Source organism: Anser brachyrhynchus (genome assembly GCF_964034855.1).
Source record: "Anser brachyrhynchus genome assembly, chromosome: 7".
NCBI classification, from domain to species: Eukaryota; Metazoa; Chordata; class Aves; order Anseriformes; family Anatidae; genus Anser; species Anser brachyrhynchus.
Window position 1 is genome coordinate 26,026,201 of NC_137701.1, and position 17,890 is coordinate 26,044,090.

General features: G+C 45.4%; 1 protein-coding gene across 25 annotated transcripts in view; it reads right to left on the bottom strand.

The window, feature by feature from the left end:
* The window catches only part of KALRN (kalirin RhoGEF kinase), a 502,773-nt gene that overhangs the window by 343,408 nt on the left and 141,475 nt on the right, over window positions 1-17,890 (bottom strand). The gene's annotated exons all lie outside the window — the stretch shown is intronic.

Genomic DNA, 17,890 nt, shown 5'->3' on the forward strand with positions numbered 1-17,890 from the left:
TTAATAAATTGGAGGGAGATATAAAAAGGAGCAGAAACCAGTGTAACTGCAATTTGAACAGTCACTGGAGGACAGTTCTGAGAGATCCCTAAAGAGCCCTTTGTGTCAGAAAAGCGCTGAGGAATTTAGTTCTGGTTGCCGAATTCTTTCTGTGTTCAAGTAAGCAGGGCTTCATGCACTCTGAATTAAAGACATGAGTCTTTGCTATTAACTTGTCCTTTTTACGAGAATAACCCCACAGATCCCGGGCTTTGGCTAGCTCTCACATCAAAGGCAGGAACCGTTCAGCCAAAGGTAATATTTTGGAATTTAAGCAGATTTGTATATATGCATCTCATCCAACCATAAAGCGAACCAGAACAGCCAATGTGCTAGACACATCATGATGGCTCGAAGACACTGAAGCAGAGTACTGGGCCAAATTCCCCCTAGCTGCAAGATCAGCAAGTGTCAATGCAAGCTGAGTTTTGGCCAATACATGTTAAATTCATCGGGGAAACAGTGAAGTCAATTCTTAGGCACTTAACTATGCAGTAGACATTACATAACTGAAGTCATAGTGAACACATTACAAAAAAAAAATAAAAATCAGTGGCTATGTGAAATATATAATAAAGACTTCTCAGCAAGAAGAGTTTGTAGACTGCTACACCGAGGGCTCAAGGACAACTTGAAACACTCTCCTACCTCTATGTGTCTCCCAGAGGCAATGCACCTCGAGCCCAGGGGAAAGATATATGACTTTTAAAGACAGGTCACCTCCTGAGCTGCAGCAGGGCAGGCTGCAGGCAGGGGGCCTGCTGCTAACAGCCCCGATGTCCTGGCTGTGTGCAGGAGAGTCAAGAAAGGACATGAACGGGGATGGTGCTGCCGGCAGGTGTTTTCACCTTTCTCAGTATTCTCCGGGACAGATCAGTCACACTCCAAAATGATGAAGGAACCGGAAATCCGTGACCCTGTCCTCCAGCCCGGAAATCCACAAAAGCTCCCCAAAACTGCAAAACTTCCCTCGGGATGAGGGATGAAACTCCTAAAGGCAGAGCGGTGCCTAAAGCAAGGTCCCAGCTCTAGGTAATACGCATGCTCACCTGAGCAGCAGCTCATGACCTGCAGACCAGGCTGTGGCTGCTGCCCACAGAGCTCACTGCAGCTTATGCTGAATGCCACACACCAGCAGCTCCATCTCAGAGCACGCTGGCAGGTTTTACAACAAGGGCTGGGGGAAGGGATGCCTGAACAGGAAAACCAATGGCTGTAATAAGGGCTCCAAAAGCAATGGCAAATCTGTCTCCAGGAGGGCCCCAAGCAGCAATGATGCATTCCCCAGTTCATGAGTTATTATAAGCATACTCCTAATAATGCTCATTTTCATCCTAACCCCCAGCTGTTTCTAATACATTCGTTTTGTTTATTTGCGTGCTGGATCTGAAGCCACGTCTGCGTAGCACCATCTCATTTTGCCGCAGAGCCCCGGTTATACAACCATGTAGGCAGTGCCTTCCTAACTGATGATGAAGGCCGTGCATTGTACCCTGCCCCACACTCCCCCCAACCCTTGTAAGACTCGAGCCCCTCTGCAGCAGACGAACTGAGAAGGACAGATGGATGAGGGAAGGGCAGGTTGAACTCTGAGCATTTGGGCACTGTTTTGCTGGTTCACCATCGTTATAAGCCTGGGTCTACACAACAGTGCCCCTCTTGCTCTTCTAACTGCAAGTCTCACCATGCTCTGCAAAGAAGTGTCAGCATTGCAAGTGCCTCCTTATCAAAAGAGAAACAGAGGTGCAGAGAGCACGGTGCCACGTCCCAGTCACCCTGCAGCATCTCACCCCTTTGCCACACCTTGGCTTAGTGTGCTATCCACATGGTGGGGATGCTCTGGTTATCCACAAACCTCTGTTACTCCAGGCACACAAGAAGAAAACATACCGTGCCTGCAGGAGCAGCACACAGAATAATGTATTATTGGAAACTTGGAAACACTGAAAAATTTAAGAACTGGATGCTCAGCGTGGCTGAGTCACTTTTCAGGGCAGATCAATGCTGCAAATGCACAGCCCGTCTCCTAGCAGGGATTCCCTGCGCAGCAGAAGCAGCTCACAGTTTTAGGTGAGATGCTGTAATGAGAAGCCAGCTGGGTGAGATGGGAAACTTAAAGCACATTTCCACATTAAAGGCAGCAAACTTGAAACTGATAAGAGGAAATTTGTTTTGGTCTGGGTTTAGTTTGGTTTGGTTTTTTTTCCCCACACTAATGCCCCGTTTGGCCTGGGGAACTTGCTGCTATAGGACGTGGAGGTCAGCAGCACAAGGGGCTTTCCCAAAGGCCTAGAGATCTGCAAGCTGCAAACATCTCCAGGGAACTGTAAAGATTAATAAAATAAACAAGAGTTTTGGAAAGAATATAAGCCTACAGACTTTGGAGTGAAAGCCAGACTCTAGCTATTGGAGTGAAATATAAATTATGTCTGGAGGGAGCCCTGCAGGCTTTAGGATTTCTTTCTCTAAGAAGAGGTCAGTGGCCTCTGTTGGAGACGCTGTCTTGGGCTAGACGGACCAACCCGTGGTCTGCTCCAGAGTAGCTTTTCCTAGAAAAGCTCTAGCTCCAATCTGAAAAAAGCAGCGTGCTCTTGGCTTCAAATAAAGATCAGCTGCTGGAAATATGGAAATACTTTCTATACTGAAAAAAGTATGCGTAGGCAAGAAGAAGGCCTCCTGTCAGTGCACTGCATGGGGCTTAATCACTTGGCTCCTGATGTCTTCAGCGGGAGTAGTTCATCCCAAGTCCCATGCAATGTTTCATGAAAGTCAGCCCACATTCTCATAGTTCTCAGAACAGATTTGACTATTTAAAAACTTTGGCATGAATTTTCTTTAACCAAACAAAACTGAACTCCTTCAGCTGAACCCATCCCTTGAGGAACTCCACTGGAGTCCAGGAGGCAACAGTAGGATTAATCTGGTCCATATTGTTCATTTCTTCTTGCCTGAGTAAAGGCCTCTTCCATATTTCTTACTTTTTTTTCCCCCTCAGGTTTTCAGAGCACTTATCTCCTAAGTTTATCACAGCCTATTTACCCCCCCCCCCCAAAGCCTCAGTGGATTTTATTTGTGTTTACAGTACAGTAGCATCTCGCCTTTCTACAATGTGCAAACAGAAGGGATGTTTGATGTGAGCAGAGAGAGGCAGAACAAAGGAGACATTATTATTCCCATTGTAGCCTTTTCAAACTGAGACAGAGAAAATTGACTTGTCCAGTGTCAGACGGAAAGTTTGTGCAGAGCCGAGTCCTCATTTCCCCAGTGCTTCCCCAGTGCTTTTCTCACACAACCATCCCTTTGTTTTCTGGAAGAATATCATCCTCCTTTCTCTCGTCTTAATACTTTTTACTTCCTTCTCCTGCCTTTCTCTCTCCCTTATTCTTTCTTTCTGCTTTTCTCCCTCAAATATTTACTTTTCTTGTCTGGGCTAAGCTCCCTTTAACCCCTTCCTTCCCTTCTTGCATGCTATTGTCCATCTCCACAGGGCTGTGAGCCTTCCTGGCTGGATTTCTCCGAGCTCCACAGGGCACACAGAGGGGCTTAGCCGAGGGCTGCCGAGGGCTTTGCCGCTGGGATTTCCCTGGCAGGGGCTCATTGGTTCGCAGTCAGAAAGGCCACAGCATGGCACGAGCATTTTGTTGAATAGAAGCAACATGTGCTCCGGACTTGTATTTTAGCACCATCTGGCAGAGATAAATGGGCCTGGACACTCTGCATCTGCTGGTCGCTCCTCTGCGGACGACAGGCTGATCCCTCACGCAAAGAAAGGGCGTTTTGGTGCCCCGAGCTCCCCAGGGGCCTGCGAGGCTCTCCTGCCGGCCTTCCCCGCTGCAGGCCGCAGTTATAAACTGAGCTATAAACGTCACCAACAAAGGTTATTATTCTCCTTATTAACTGATAGACAGTGATACTGACCTCACAGGAAGCATGTATAGTGCTGGGCCTGCAGGTCAGAGCATGGCAGGGCCGGGGTGAGTGAGGCAGGCTGGGCTGCCAGCCACCATAGGCAGGGGGCGAGGACGGTGCTCCCTGAGCTGGGGAGGCCAGCAAGCGCTCACGGGGAGGTTGCGGGTATTTTCCGAGGAAGCACAGCTGGCGTTGGCTGTGTTCCTCACCCCATGCAGAGCAAGGGCTGGAGCCGGCTTTCAGCTCTGCGATGGAAATGCAAATAATCCCTGGGACCTTCATAGACATGATGGCTCTCCCGCTATACAACTGGAGACCCACGCAACATCAAAGCTTATGCTGAAATAAGTCTATTTATTTCTGCATGTGTGAGTGTATATAAACACAGGATTATAGACAAATATGCATGGAAAGTGCCTAACAGCTACCTGACAGAGGATCCAACCATAAATCTGCTTTGAATTTGACCTCCAGCATTCCTGTTAGCCTTGTACAGGGTAAATGTCTTTATGCCATCACATGTAGTGCACAGACAGACACACAGACCTACGCCTTAGCCTTGCTTTCCAGGTGACCTCCCCAAAAGTTTCAAGAGCCATGGAAACCAAACAGACGGGCTGCACAGAAGACTTACACCGCTGCACCACATGCCAAAGACGTTATCCCAGCTGAGACAAAAGTTATATTCACTACATTGTTGCATTTATTCTAAAATGAAAAGATGAATGCTGTTTTCATGTGTAATGCTTAGCATCAGTCCAAGACCAACATTATTTTCTCCACACTTCCTTATATTGTCCTCCCGTCTATTAATTATACACCACCACTACTCGCTGAAACATCCTTCTGGTCGCAGCTCTTGGGCAGTGATGCTGAGAGCTTCCTTCCTCTGCTGCCAAGTTTTGCCAGTGCTTGTCAGAGGTCCAGCAGCTTTTCTATCCCCTCTACATGGGGCAGTCGGTCCCTCTGATTTCCCACTGCTCGAATGCTCCCAAAGGGACAGCCTCTGTGAGCACAGCCCCCTTCCCTCCCTTGCCTGCAATGCTGCAGGCAGGGCTGGGGTTCAGGGAGCTCACTAATTGCTGAGATTGTTATTCCTTCCACGAGGTACTTGGCAGCACCAAGCCTCCCAGCACAGCCTTTGAATGTCCACACATTTGAACAGTAGCCTCAGCTTGAAAGCACGCCAAAGAACAGGCAAGGCTTCAACAAAGGTACGGCCCCTTGCAGCAAACATGCAAATTCATTAGCCTCTGTGCACATGTGGTCTCTAATAAGCTGAATTTAGCATCTGAAACCTAAAACACTGCACCCTGTGCATCCCACCTAAGCCAACAGTCAGGCTTTGCCTTCTCATACACGGCACAAAACTAGTCAAAGCATCAGAAGGATACCAAATTAACACACAATCTGTGGCAAAGGCTGAGCTTCATCTCCATCCAGGGGGGATTTTATTCATTTCATTTGAAGCAAACACTAACAGGGATGCTAAGAGAACGCAATGACTGTGAGCCAATCTTTTACGCATTTCCTTTTTATTTTCATCAGGACTTGGAACCAGGCTGAGATCTTTCAGTCCCTACCCTTAGAAAAATAATTAGACATTATAGGTAGCCCCGTGGATAGCACATCTGACTGCTAGTCAAAAGACTTGGCTCTGTTTGTTGTTCTGCTCCTGAACTGCTTTGTGATCCTGAACAGGCTGTTTTAACTGTGCTAGATTTTGGTTTTCCTGGCTGTGGAAGTGGGATAATGACTACCCACATTAGTAAAGTACAGTCAGGTCCACAGACCTCAACAGTACCTTAAAAATGTGAATTAATTTTGTCTCAAAAAAAACCTTTCTGAGACAGGGAACTGCTGCAGTCTGTTTTTATAAGTAGGCAAAACGTGGCAGTGACAGTAGGAAATATTTGCCCCAGTGAACACAACTTTCTAGGGAGGAAAGGGAGATGTTAAGAGAACTGGAAAAGATTATGTCACAAAATCCTGTGTTTTATTTCTTAAGCGTGCAAGGGACAGATCTACTACCCAAGAGGGAAATAATCATATTTAGCATTTGAGTATCTTCCTGTAGATTGCAGTATGCTTCAGTAACCACCCACATGCAACAGCCTTTTACAGCGTTAATAAAGAGCTATGGGCCATTTGTAATCTGAAGTAGCATTTTAAGCATGGCCATGGTTTCTACCCAGGCTAGTGTGCATGAAAATTTTCTTTTCATTTCACTTCCCTCTCGATTACAATTGGATTCCTTATGGAAACATTCCTCAGAATTTTATAATCCTATAAAAAGTTTAAATCTGCTGATGGATTCCTGCAGGAAGGATGCAAGTCCTCTGTGAAATTTGAGAGGCTGGGTACACAGGGGCTCATCCTCTATTAAATACTGGTAGGTAGAATAATTTCCTTTAGCCAGCACTTGTTTAGTTTACTGGCTTTTTTCAAAAAGCAGCAGCAGGGCATCAGCCAGCACCTGTAACCTGTATCTGTCCCTCCAAAAGCCCTGCTCAGGTCCTGGAGGTCCCCAGCCACCCGGAATTTATCTGGGATAAAAAATAAAATAAAATATCTAATTATACACAACATGCAGGAGGCACTTTGCTGAAACGCCAGCCATACAAAGGGACCATATGCCAGTGCTTCAAGTGTGCTTTGCAAACATCTGCCTCTCAGGAGGATTTCATGCCAGACAGTAAGAAAGCAACTTTAATTAGAGGCCAATTGAGATCCTTGTCCCAAGGCCTGTGACTTCCTTAAAAACTAAAAAACAAACAAACAACAACAACAACAACAACAAAACGCGAACAACAAACAAACTAACTAACCAAATACATTTACCCATGTGTTTAAAAACAATCTGTACGTTTTCTCTCTGAATGCAGGACACTCTGCATTTTTTCTGGCAGGGTTTGGTGTACCCTGTCCTAATGCATGCACAGGCTGACAAAGTTCCCGTTGCCTTCAGCAGGATCCCTGCCCTGGAGAGACAGTTGTGTCTTGTGCAAGTGTCAGGGGCGATTTTAAAATGGTCACATGTGATTGTGGCTCATCCAGCATTCACAAACTAACACCTCACTATTAATTAGGATTTCTTTTCCCTCTGTCTCACCTCACTTCACTTCAAATCCCATCTGATCAGATACGTCTTCCTTTGCTCATCCGCTTTGGTATTTCTTTCTTTCTTTCTGCTAGAGCTTAGGATTTCAGTGCGCAACTATAGGGTCATTCTGCAAAGCTGATTTAAAAAAAAAATAAAAAAATACAGCAGAGACCTCCAACTCAACGGGGAATTTTCCCTAGGGATAAATCAAGATGCTGTCTCTGGTTGTGCATCTCCAGGTGTGCTGGCACAGAGGGGACAAATGAACCTGCCAGCCAACAGCCGATGCAGCAGATCCCACGGTGGCACAGGGGATGCTCATGGGCTCTGCTCTCCTGCTAGACTGCTCCAAAAGCAGCAACCTGGGGAGCAGGGGCTCCCCTGGAACCCCGCTCTTTTGTCCCCATTTCAGTTTCCCAGGACCTGCTGCTCCTCGAGCCAACCTCAAAATGATGACAGTGCATATCCCACTCGCAGGCTGCTTGACTCTAACAAAACACCGAAGTACAGGGTGGCCACGGCAGCTTCTCCGAGGGACCCATGAGGTGTAACAGCCATCGGCTTAACTTCCCCAGCCACATCCGAAACCTAAACAAAACCAGGGCAAACGCTTTACATAGACCAGCAGGAAGGAGAGGGCATGGCACTCCCAGAGCTAAATAATTCATCTGCCTCTCTTAGGTACGCTGACATGTTTGACACACATTAAACATTAATGGAAATCTTTTTACGGATGGCTGAGTCACGCTGTCGGCGCGCCGTCTTCTGCCTCTCCACCTGCCCCTTTCTCCCTCATCCAGCCTCGTTGGTGGGGTACGGCCACTTGTAACACTGCCCTCGGATGGGACCAGGAGCCCCCAGGTGCTGGGGGGCAGAGGGGGCTCAGCATCCCCTGGGAATGCAGGGATGAGAGCAGAGCCCACCAAGCCCCAGCCCACTGCTGCTAAATTCACCAGCCCGCTGTTGTGTTAATTGCCAAACGCGAGGGGCTGGGAATCATTTTGCAAAGCAAATTACCTCCCTGGTTTCTAAAAGCTTCCTAGCCGTGTTTTTTTTTTTTTTTTAACTTCCTATTTTTTCTTTCTCTCTCAATATATAAACGCCAATTATATTACTGCCTGCCTCTGTTTACTCGTTTTTTCAGTCGTTTCACTCTAATGCCAGTTTGGCCCCTTCTGCCCAAATCTCCTTGGCATGCTACCATAAATGTTTATAGCCCTAAGACTTACTGCTGTAAGGAGCTTGACATTTTTGTGGTAAAAACCTGCAATGTTATTGTAATGTTGAATCAGAAAGGATCACCAGCAGGTTGAAAACGCAGCTTTCTTTTGGTTTTATTCCAGCTAAAGACACATATAAAGAGATGACTGGGATTAAAGCCTCACTAACTGCCTGGATGTCTTCTTGGACAAGCACTCCTCTTAAATTTACTGCAGTGGTACTCAACAGAAGGTAGAGGTACACAAAGCCATCAGGCAGCCTTCAAAGACAGAGGATACGCGTTTAATCTCATCTCACATATCCTATTAGACTGTGAGACTGGATGACAAGAGTTACCAAAGACATGTTCTTCATCCCAAACATGCTTTTTTTTATTGAAAGGGCTAAAATATTTCTAACACGATTATCACCTAGACTTGATAAATTGGCTACTTTTCAATAAGGGGGAGCTCAGAGTGGCACAAATAACTGGCTACAGGTTAATGAGATCTGACTGATCTCCAGAGGGTGCAAGCTGCTGCTCTACAGATGCCCGACAGCTGGAGTCAAATGGCCATCCCACTAACATCCCTAAAACACAGGGAAATAATTTAAGGCCTCTCTTTCCAGCCCACTGCCAGGTTGTAAAAGAAAAAGCCACAAGCTTGACAATGTCTCTTTTTTTTTTTTTTTTTTCAACAGAGCTGACCAAAGAGCTATATTTCAGGAATGATTTTTTAACTTCGCAGAATGCAATATAAAATCTTTTTCCCACACACATCTTCTCTTCTTATAGAGGGGTTTTATTGGTTGGTGTCTCCCCCTGTTCCAGTTTCACCACCAGCATGCTTTGCAAAGACTAACAATTCCAGGCAGGAAGAAACTGCCCCACGCGAAGAGCTGGTAATAATCCACAAAGCTCATCTGAGAGGTCTCCTAAAGGTAGTGAAATTATGCGTCAATTACAGACTTGATCTATTGCAGCTTGAGGTTTCCTTTTAGGATCTTGAGTACAGTACCAAGCAGCAGACCTCAATCCAAACTCAGCTAAGCCAACAAAAAGACATTGATTACCTTCAGTAAGTTGAAGATGAGAGGGAAGGAGAGTTCCTCCTTTCACCCACATCTCCTACTGCAGGTGAGATTTCACTTCTTTGGCTGCAGCAATTTTCATAACCCATCTTAAATCCATTTTTCTATTTTTCCGCATCCAGTAATCCAACCTGCATGCACATCTCATGCTCAGTGTCCCTGCTTTCCAGCACAAACATGTACCCACCAGCACCTTCCCTTACTTTCATTCTAGGTTTGCTGATAAAAGGACAGACCTAGTCAATGTTTCCAGCCTATAAGTAAACCCAGGCTTCCCGTGACCTTTTCCTGCAAAATCCAGCTCTACAGTTGGAATGACTTATCCATTATATTGGTTGTTCAATAACTCTTAGGCTCTACCATGCTAATACAGCTTTGAACGCATGGCAAGACACAGTCAGAAGTCAATAAAACATTAGGAACGATCACAAAACAAAAAAGGCAAATTAACTGCACAAAGGAAAAGATAGAAACATAATTATATTTTTCTACCTGCTTCCAAAGCAAAAGCAGAATGAAAAATGGGCTGGAGAGAACAGATTCATCATGCTTTGGCTTCATTATTATAATAATTAATTTATATATATTAGCAGGTGTACATTAAGAAGATGTGTTTCCACCCCTCTGCCACCACCAGCTGGTACAACATGTGTGTGTCAGTCATGGGAAACAGTAGTTGTGCTGATGGCCCTCTCCATCCATCTTACATCTGCATCCTGTCCTGACTGCAGCTGTCTTTTAGGGTCAAGTCAGCAGTAGGGCTGCACCAACACATCATGGAGAACAATTTCTGCCCCAAAGTACCTAAAATGGCCACAACAAACTACAGTTGGAGACAACCGAACATGTAATGACATCTCCCTTTTTCATAGCAGCTGACTGATGGCAGACAGCAGGCGTCATGAACAGGGATTTTAGGCAAGACATTCATAATAACCTTTTCGAAACCCGATATTTACAAACCTGTGCTGGAAAAGGAGCTAAGTATGGCTTTTCAGCGAGAGCTCTTGTTCCTTGAATATGCCGAGAAAATGCTCAATTTTGCTCCACAAATCAGTTTTATATCTCATCCGCTGGATCCCTCTGCAGTATTTGGACCAGTCCTCACCAGCAGGGTGTTTGGGGACATTGCGTGGGACTGAGAGGGCTAGGAAAATATCCTCTTGGCAATGTCTGCTTAAATTTGGTGATCTGATGAAAATTCAGCCTGTGCAAACACATCGACCCTCTTTGCCACTTTCCTGGAAAGCCCTATCAAATGTGACAATAATTGTTTATAGCAAGAAGTATAGTAACTGCAGAAAGTCAAGATACATGAGACTGACTACTAATAAAAGCTGCAGGATAAAGCATTAACAACATGCTTGTTAATAAAAAATGCATACTGAAATATTATTGAAAGAACTTTACCATGCAGGAGAAAAGGTACAAAATTCAGTTTTCCACGTGGTGTACTGGCTTTAGTGATATAGACAAACAACCTTCTCACAGCCATGAAATGCATCTTTGGAAATGTTTTGTGAACTCATACACAGAGAACAAAACAAAGAGATAAATACACTCTTCTTCCCCTTCACTGAAGAGCCACAGTACTGAGCACACTGCCTGCTGTAAGACTACTGACAATTAAGGATGTGTCACCCTGAGCAGTATCTCTGTCTGCACGTAGCTAACCCAACCATTACTATCATCCTCAGCCGCCACCACACAACCATGCACAGAAACCCTACATTATGGGAATAAATATCCATTGAAGCCAAAATGGCCAGTCAGCTGAGCACGTAAATTGCCCAGATTCTACCCGAGGACAAGAATAATTATCTTTCTAAATCCACTTTAAAACCCTCACTAAAGAATACTTTATGAAGAGGTCAAGCCCTGATGGGAGCTAATACCCTCAAATGAACCTTTGTTATTGCCCAAATACAAAGAGCCGTTTTAACGCGTCACGTCAGAAGAATGCCTTCTCCAGGAGCAAGGCTGCCTCCATTTGTATAGATCGTCACTTAAGTGTTCGGTAAGTCATATGACTTTGTGGCTTTGAAAGATTGCACTTTGATGTCCAACAGACAGATGTCAGCATAAAAAAAAAATGGGAAAAAATGGTCCAAGCTCTGCACAGCCGGCATTAATTGACAAAACAGCAGTGAGCTCGTGTGCAGAGACCAAATAAGTAACAGCAACCAAGCTACCTCCTCTCTGCTTTGCTTCCAAAATATTTTTAGCAATCGTGTAGCTACAGAAGTGCCAGTAAAATGAGGTGCAACCTGTTCAGCAACAGGGGTGTGCAACCACTTGCATTACGCTAGCTCAGGAGCACCGTACCCAGCACTTGGAGCTGTAACGTCAGCTAGTCCCTCCGTGTCAATTGCTTGAGGAGCAGTGTGTTGGAGCTCACACTGCCACTGTCACTGCTGCTCCACGGATAAACAGAAGGCTTCTGTCATCAGTGTTTTCAATCCAGCACTTTTCACGAGCACTGCTATTCAATTATAATGATTGTTTTGTTAAGTGTGGTTCTACTCTGAAAACTGACTCCATGAAAATAGGATCATGGAGTTCATGTTTATTGCAGCTCAATGATTTCCAGATCAAATGCAGTCAGTTTACAAGTAAAAAGATGTTTGGTTTGTTTTTCCAACTACCAGGTCTACAAGCCCATGCTGGGATCTAGAAATTAAGTTGTCATCTTTTTGGCTTGTACAATTGCAAAAGGAACGAAGAAGAATTCGGCTCGCCCACTCCTGGAGCTGCTGCATATCTCCAGCTTCAACAGAGATTACAAGGAATAAAAATGAAGACAATATTTTCAAACCCACTTATCTCATTCCACGCCTTAGGGCCTCAGCAAGGTAATCTGATTTTAAAAGCTACTTCGAGGGCAACTTGAAGTGACAAGACTTAAGTACCACTTAAAATCTTCCTACGTATTTAGGTAGCTATAGTATGTACCTAACTTTAGGCACCCATTTTTCAAAACTGTTCCCCTTAATTTAGTCAGCAAATTAATCAGATCTGCATATGATTACACAGAGATAGCAGATCATTTCAGTAGGAAGGTGCTATTTTTATATAGACACTTGTCAGAGCAGAATTGCATGTTAAACTAAAATTTATGAGTCCGCAAGCCGAGTCTCCATTAACTATTTGACAGCTGCAAATTATTACATTAGAGGCATAGCCAACTTGCGTACACAGATACACGTGTGCATGTGACTTAACCATTCCTCAGCTGTCTGTATGTCTGTCTGCAAAACCTCAGCACTGCAGGGGTTACCAACTTTGTGTCACGGCAGCTCGCACAGGTCATAACCAGGTGTCTGAGCCCCACTGTTATGCACATGAAAGAAGCAAGGTATTCGAGGGGCAGAGGAACTCTTAAAATCTGCTTTGCGATGGATTGGGTTCTTACACCGTTCTTACAGCGCTCTTTGTCAGGTCCCCTGGGATTCCCCTACAGAAAAACCTCCACTTCTCAGCCATGTCTTTGCTTCTCCACATTTCCTCCCCCCATACACCCATACTCCCCCATACACCCAGCTCTTTCCTTCTGGACTTCTGCCCACTGCTGCTGGTTGCCACTGGTCAAACACCCCCAGTAGGATGATTGCCTCAAGCCTTGCAGAGGATTTGAAGGAGCTTAACTAATAGCTGTATACAGAACCTGGATTTATTGAGAGTAAACTGAGGCAGTGTTTGCCCCCACTAAGGATCTGCCATGAAAGGTTCCCACAGCACAGCATCAGCGCTGCCCACCCCGGCTGGATGTGGGCTTCGCCTCATCCTGCCTTGCACCTTTGGGAGTTAATGGGAACGTCTGATGGCAACCCAAGAGATACTGCAGAAGAGCTTGCAGGAAAAGTAAGCTGAAAATAAAGGCTGGGAACACAGCCAGCATTTACAGATGTACTGAGTTAACGAGTTTGAGAGAACTTTCCAAAACATTATCCGGTTTTACCCACCCGGCCTCTCACGCTGGTGTCACAAGCTGGAGATGCCTCCTTGCAGGGGCAGTCCTGCCAGGCCATCCTGGCAGGATTACTCTGGCTCTCCCCCTTCTCCTTCCCCCTCCAACAAGGACAAGAAAGGGTGTTTAATTAAATCCCAATGTTATCATTTCTAGCTAAGTGTAAAATCGTTGATTTGGAAAGCACGGTGCCTGGCTTTCATCATTAAAGAGCGCTGTGATCAATGGAACATCAGGCCAATTATGGCTGTTATGGTGCCCAGAGATGTGTTTCTGTTCTCTGGCTCTCTTTATGTATTCAGGTGCAAAACGAAGGAAATACAGCAGCAAACACTAAGTGCACTGCTGAGGACACATTCGCACCCAAGGAGCTCCTTCCAGGACCCCTTCCATCACAGGGCTGCTTAGTGCCTGGCAATGGCCCTCCCTTTCCCACTCCAGCCCCAGTCAAGGTCTCATCCACAATGATAAAATCTGCCTGGAGATTTTAGAAAGCTATATTCATGCAAGACAGGTTTGTTGCTCCAGGAAACAAGCCACCGCTGACTTGTCTTTACAAACAGTCACGGGAACTCTGAAATGAGTACAGCTAGGAGGTACGGGGGTACTTGTGGCTCATCCCGTCCTCCGGATGATATTTTCCCAGCACGCAGTCACAGCTCGTGCTATTTGACTCATCCTCATCTGAGAATGCAAATAGTTCCCAACTGGTAATGCAGCGTTTCTGCTTGCGGGTTTAGAGCTCGGTTTCTCTCGCGATGCTTCAAGCTGAGCTGGGTCCAGGAGAGCCAGCAGACATTCGATGCTGGGGAGAAGGGTCTAGGTACGTCCTTCATGTGCTTTGCAAAGAGGGAGCCCGCAGGACAAAACTGGACCTCAGCAGCAGACCCTGATATGGGGGTTGAAGGAGCTGAGTGCAGCTGCCCGTGGATCAGTTTTGTCTGATGTTTAAGCAGAATAAACTTTTGCCCTGCCAAAGCTAATCCTTGTGCCTTGCTGCAGGAAGGGCGTTGTTCCAAGCCCCAATCTCGTAGCAATGAGACAGGTCTTGAATAACCCTAATTTTCTTTCAGATTGTGCTCACTATGGGCAATGCTGTGTTGTAAAAGCCAAACTGTGCTGCTGCCCAAGGAGGGATGGTAGGCAAGGGAATGCTTTGGGCTGGAGGAAAAATGGAGCTCTCCCAAATACTACCGGCGTTAGACTTTGGATTAAACCCTGTCCTTAGTCATGCCAGTGCAGAGCTGCTCCTCTCTGCACGGCTTTCAGAGAATTGTAGATTTATCCCTGTTAAATCATGCTTCAGTTCCACACTTCTGTATCACTTTCCTCACAGTTTCTCTCTGAATTATTTTAATTTCTTATTAGAATAAATCAGTCTGCCTTGCCAGTTAGAGCACAAGACATTGCAGATAGTTACTGACTCAGAACTGAATGCTTACTACTGAATTCCCAAGAAAAATAACATTACATTGGACTTAGAGAAAATTCAGATATCTGAAAGCAAAAGTAACATTTTGTGGGAAGCTGTAATTATTCCAGACAACCAACAGAAATCCATAAAACTCAGAGATGAGTTAAATGTAAAAGCAAAACAAGATGGCCAAGGTACGGAAATCAGTGCTGAGGCACAGCAAGTTGCAGGCAGCCTTCAGGGATACCAGGAAATCGGTGGACAGCTATGGCTGGTGTGCAGTACTATTGATGGCTGCAGATTAAATTGATATTGAAAGCCCATTTCATTTTTTATCTTTCTCTTATTAAATTATTTTAGGATGAGAAAAAGGAGACCACAAATCTGTCTGCTAAGAGCAACATGGAGGTATACCATATTAAAGTGGCAATAAAGACATCATGGACAATCCCTTGGCTCAGAGCCTCAAGATGTATATCTTACACAAACCTTGCTCATAAATTAATTTAGCCCAGGATACAGTCACTGCCTCATAAGCACAGGATGTTCCTAACCTTTCAATTACCTGTTCTTTTGCAAAAATAAAAGGTGGTAGAGATCCCCAGACACTGGGGCAGAACCCAACCCCTTTTTGTGGCTCATATGAGACAGCTCTCCAGAAATTAACACTGATCCTGTGCTTGTACTTTATCCCTTGGAAGGAAACAGCCTTGTCTTTCTTGGTGTACCCTCTCTGGGTGCCTGTGAATAAAGTAACCTGTGTCACAGCAAAGCTAATGAAAGCTGCGGGTGGCCCAACACATGAAACCTTCCACCAGCTCTGTGCAGCTCTGCTCACTGGGTCTTGCTGTGCCAGCCATGGTCTCCAGGAAGCTCTGACATTTTCCTTGATGGTCCAAATATAAGAAAGGATAACGGTTACTTGGGTTAGCCTGAAACATTTGCTTTTAATCCTGGCCACAGATGTACCCTGTGATCAAACGCAGATCATCTGCTCTTCCTGCATCTCAGTTCACCCATATGCTGGGGACAGCAGCATTTCCTTACCTCCCCAGAGCAGCCTCAGAGCTTGGAAGCAGCATCTTGTTTTTTCGCTGGCCAAGAAAATTTCTTACCATCAGTGCTAAGTGGGTGTTTTCTCTGTACAGTTTGCTCAAAGGGAAATAAAAAGGCAGAAAGAAAAGATGTAAAGCTGTTCTTAAAAGAAGACTTGTTCATCTTCAGAAAACTGAGAAAATATTCAAGTGCCACTCATTTAGCACTTCTGGCAAGCCAAGCCTTGAGCAATTAGCTTGCTGACTGCTTGAACATTGCTGGGTGTCATCTAACTTAACATCAGGCCAACTGACAGGACATCTCCAGCACATCCTGACTACAGAGAGCTATTCTCAGCTGCCCTGCTGGCCTGGTTTGACTCGGTGAGGACCTTCAGGTGCACCGACCAACCACTGCCAATTCTTAAATGAGAAACAAGAATGGAGAATATTGGGTTCAGAAAGAAAATCAGCTTGTCTGGTCATCCCTGAGCTTTCACCACACACATCCTTGAGCAGGAACATTCATTTCCCAGAGCAGCCACTCACGGAGAACGACGCGCTTTGTCCCAAAGTGTGTGGGTGAAGGAAGAGCAGCATGGGAAAGCCATGTACGAGGTTTATCAGCTTATCACAGGCTCTGGATCATCACAGGCTCTGGATCATCACAGGCTCAGGATAAGCCCCTCATCCCTTGCAGAGACCCCTGTGCCATGCACCGCACTGCTTCCCCTGACAAAAAACAGGACCGAATCAGTCATTTGCTTATCCTCCATGCTGCAGATGTTTACAGGCATTCTTACCAACACTTTAACGAGGCGCTTGTCTCAGGAGTCTGTTTACACATTCTTCAACTTCTGAGCTTTCAAACACTCCATTAAATCTGAAATTCCCACCACAAGCAGCGAGCATGCGTCAGAAGGTGAGGAGTGAGCCCACGCATAGTCTGGGTGGCACAAGGAGCACACATTCAAACACAGAGTGGGTGTTAGCCCAATCTCTTCCCCCTCAAGCCTTTCCCTACATCAGAGAGTGACTGCACCAAATTTCCGAGGAGTAATAGCTCTGAAAGTTGGCAGACTTGAAAATAAAACATGAAACCACATACTTAATCACCTGGGTACTGGAGCATATAATTTCTCTACCTACAAGCCTGAAAGCTGCCAACGCAGTTGCAAAAAGGAGCTGCAGTGTGGGGCAGCAAGCACAGGTCTTTTGTAAAAAATTTTTTTGCCCGAGAAGCAAGAACACTTGGTTACCAAAACTATCACCTTCAGCTTTTAAGACACGTGCCCCAACTCTTCCTGTGATTTTCAGTGAAATGAGGTTGAAGATACTGTCCTCACAGGAAAACCTGCACATCGAGATATGGAATAATCAGTTGCCGGTCTTTGCTCAGATGAGATGCAGAGGTGAAGCAGAACTGACACCAAATTACCCCTCACATTTAAGGTGCTTGTCCCCTATGGCTGTGTGTGAGGTGTTAAGCAGGGCATGGCGAGGAAGTTGGCAACCAGCAGTGTTTGAAGTGTAGCTAAAAAACAAAGACTGCTTCTGGAAAGAAAGACTCCTACTGCTGACAGTCTTTCGCAGTCAAAGAGCCACGTCTAGACAAAATCCAATATTCCTAAAGAGGAGACACATTACTTGGGCTGTAGCTTCCAGCCCTGGAAATATTGGGTTTGTTGGAGTCTGTGATTTTAAATTAGGTCAGCTAACCAATATTGTGTCCAAGGAAATTCATGCTGAAAATGGGAAAAAAATGGCAATGGGCAGCAGAGATATGTTACATGAAGATATTAATGACTAGATGATGTTTGTCCTTCATCCTACTTTCCTGTGAGAGAAACCAGGTCTCACGCAGGACTTGTGCTAGCTGTTTGTCAAATCTGTTCCTCCAGACAGGACAACTGGCCAAGATTTCAAATGCATCTGCACCACAACAGGTCCTGGACACACGCTCTTCTGGCACGGACAGCTGAATTTCAAGGCCTTTTTTTATGCCAAGACCTGGATTTTATTGTGAGGGGACTTGTGCTGAAAGCAAGTCACTAAGTCATAGAGACATGCTCATCTCTGAGCTCTCCAGGCTGGAGACATATCTGTTTATAGGAGATTTCTGTTAGAGAACT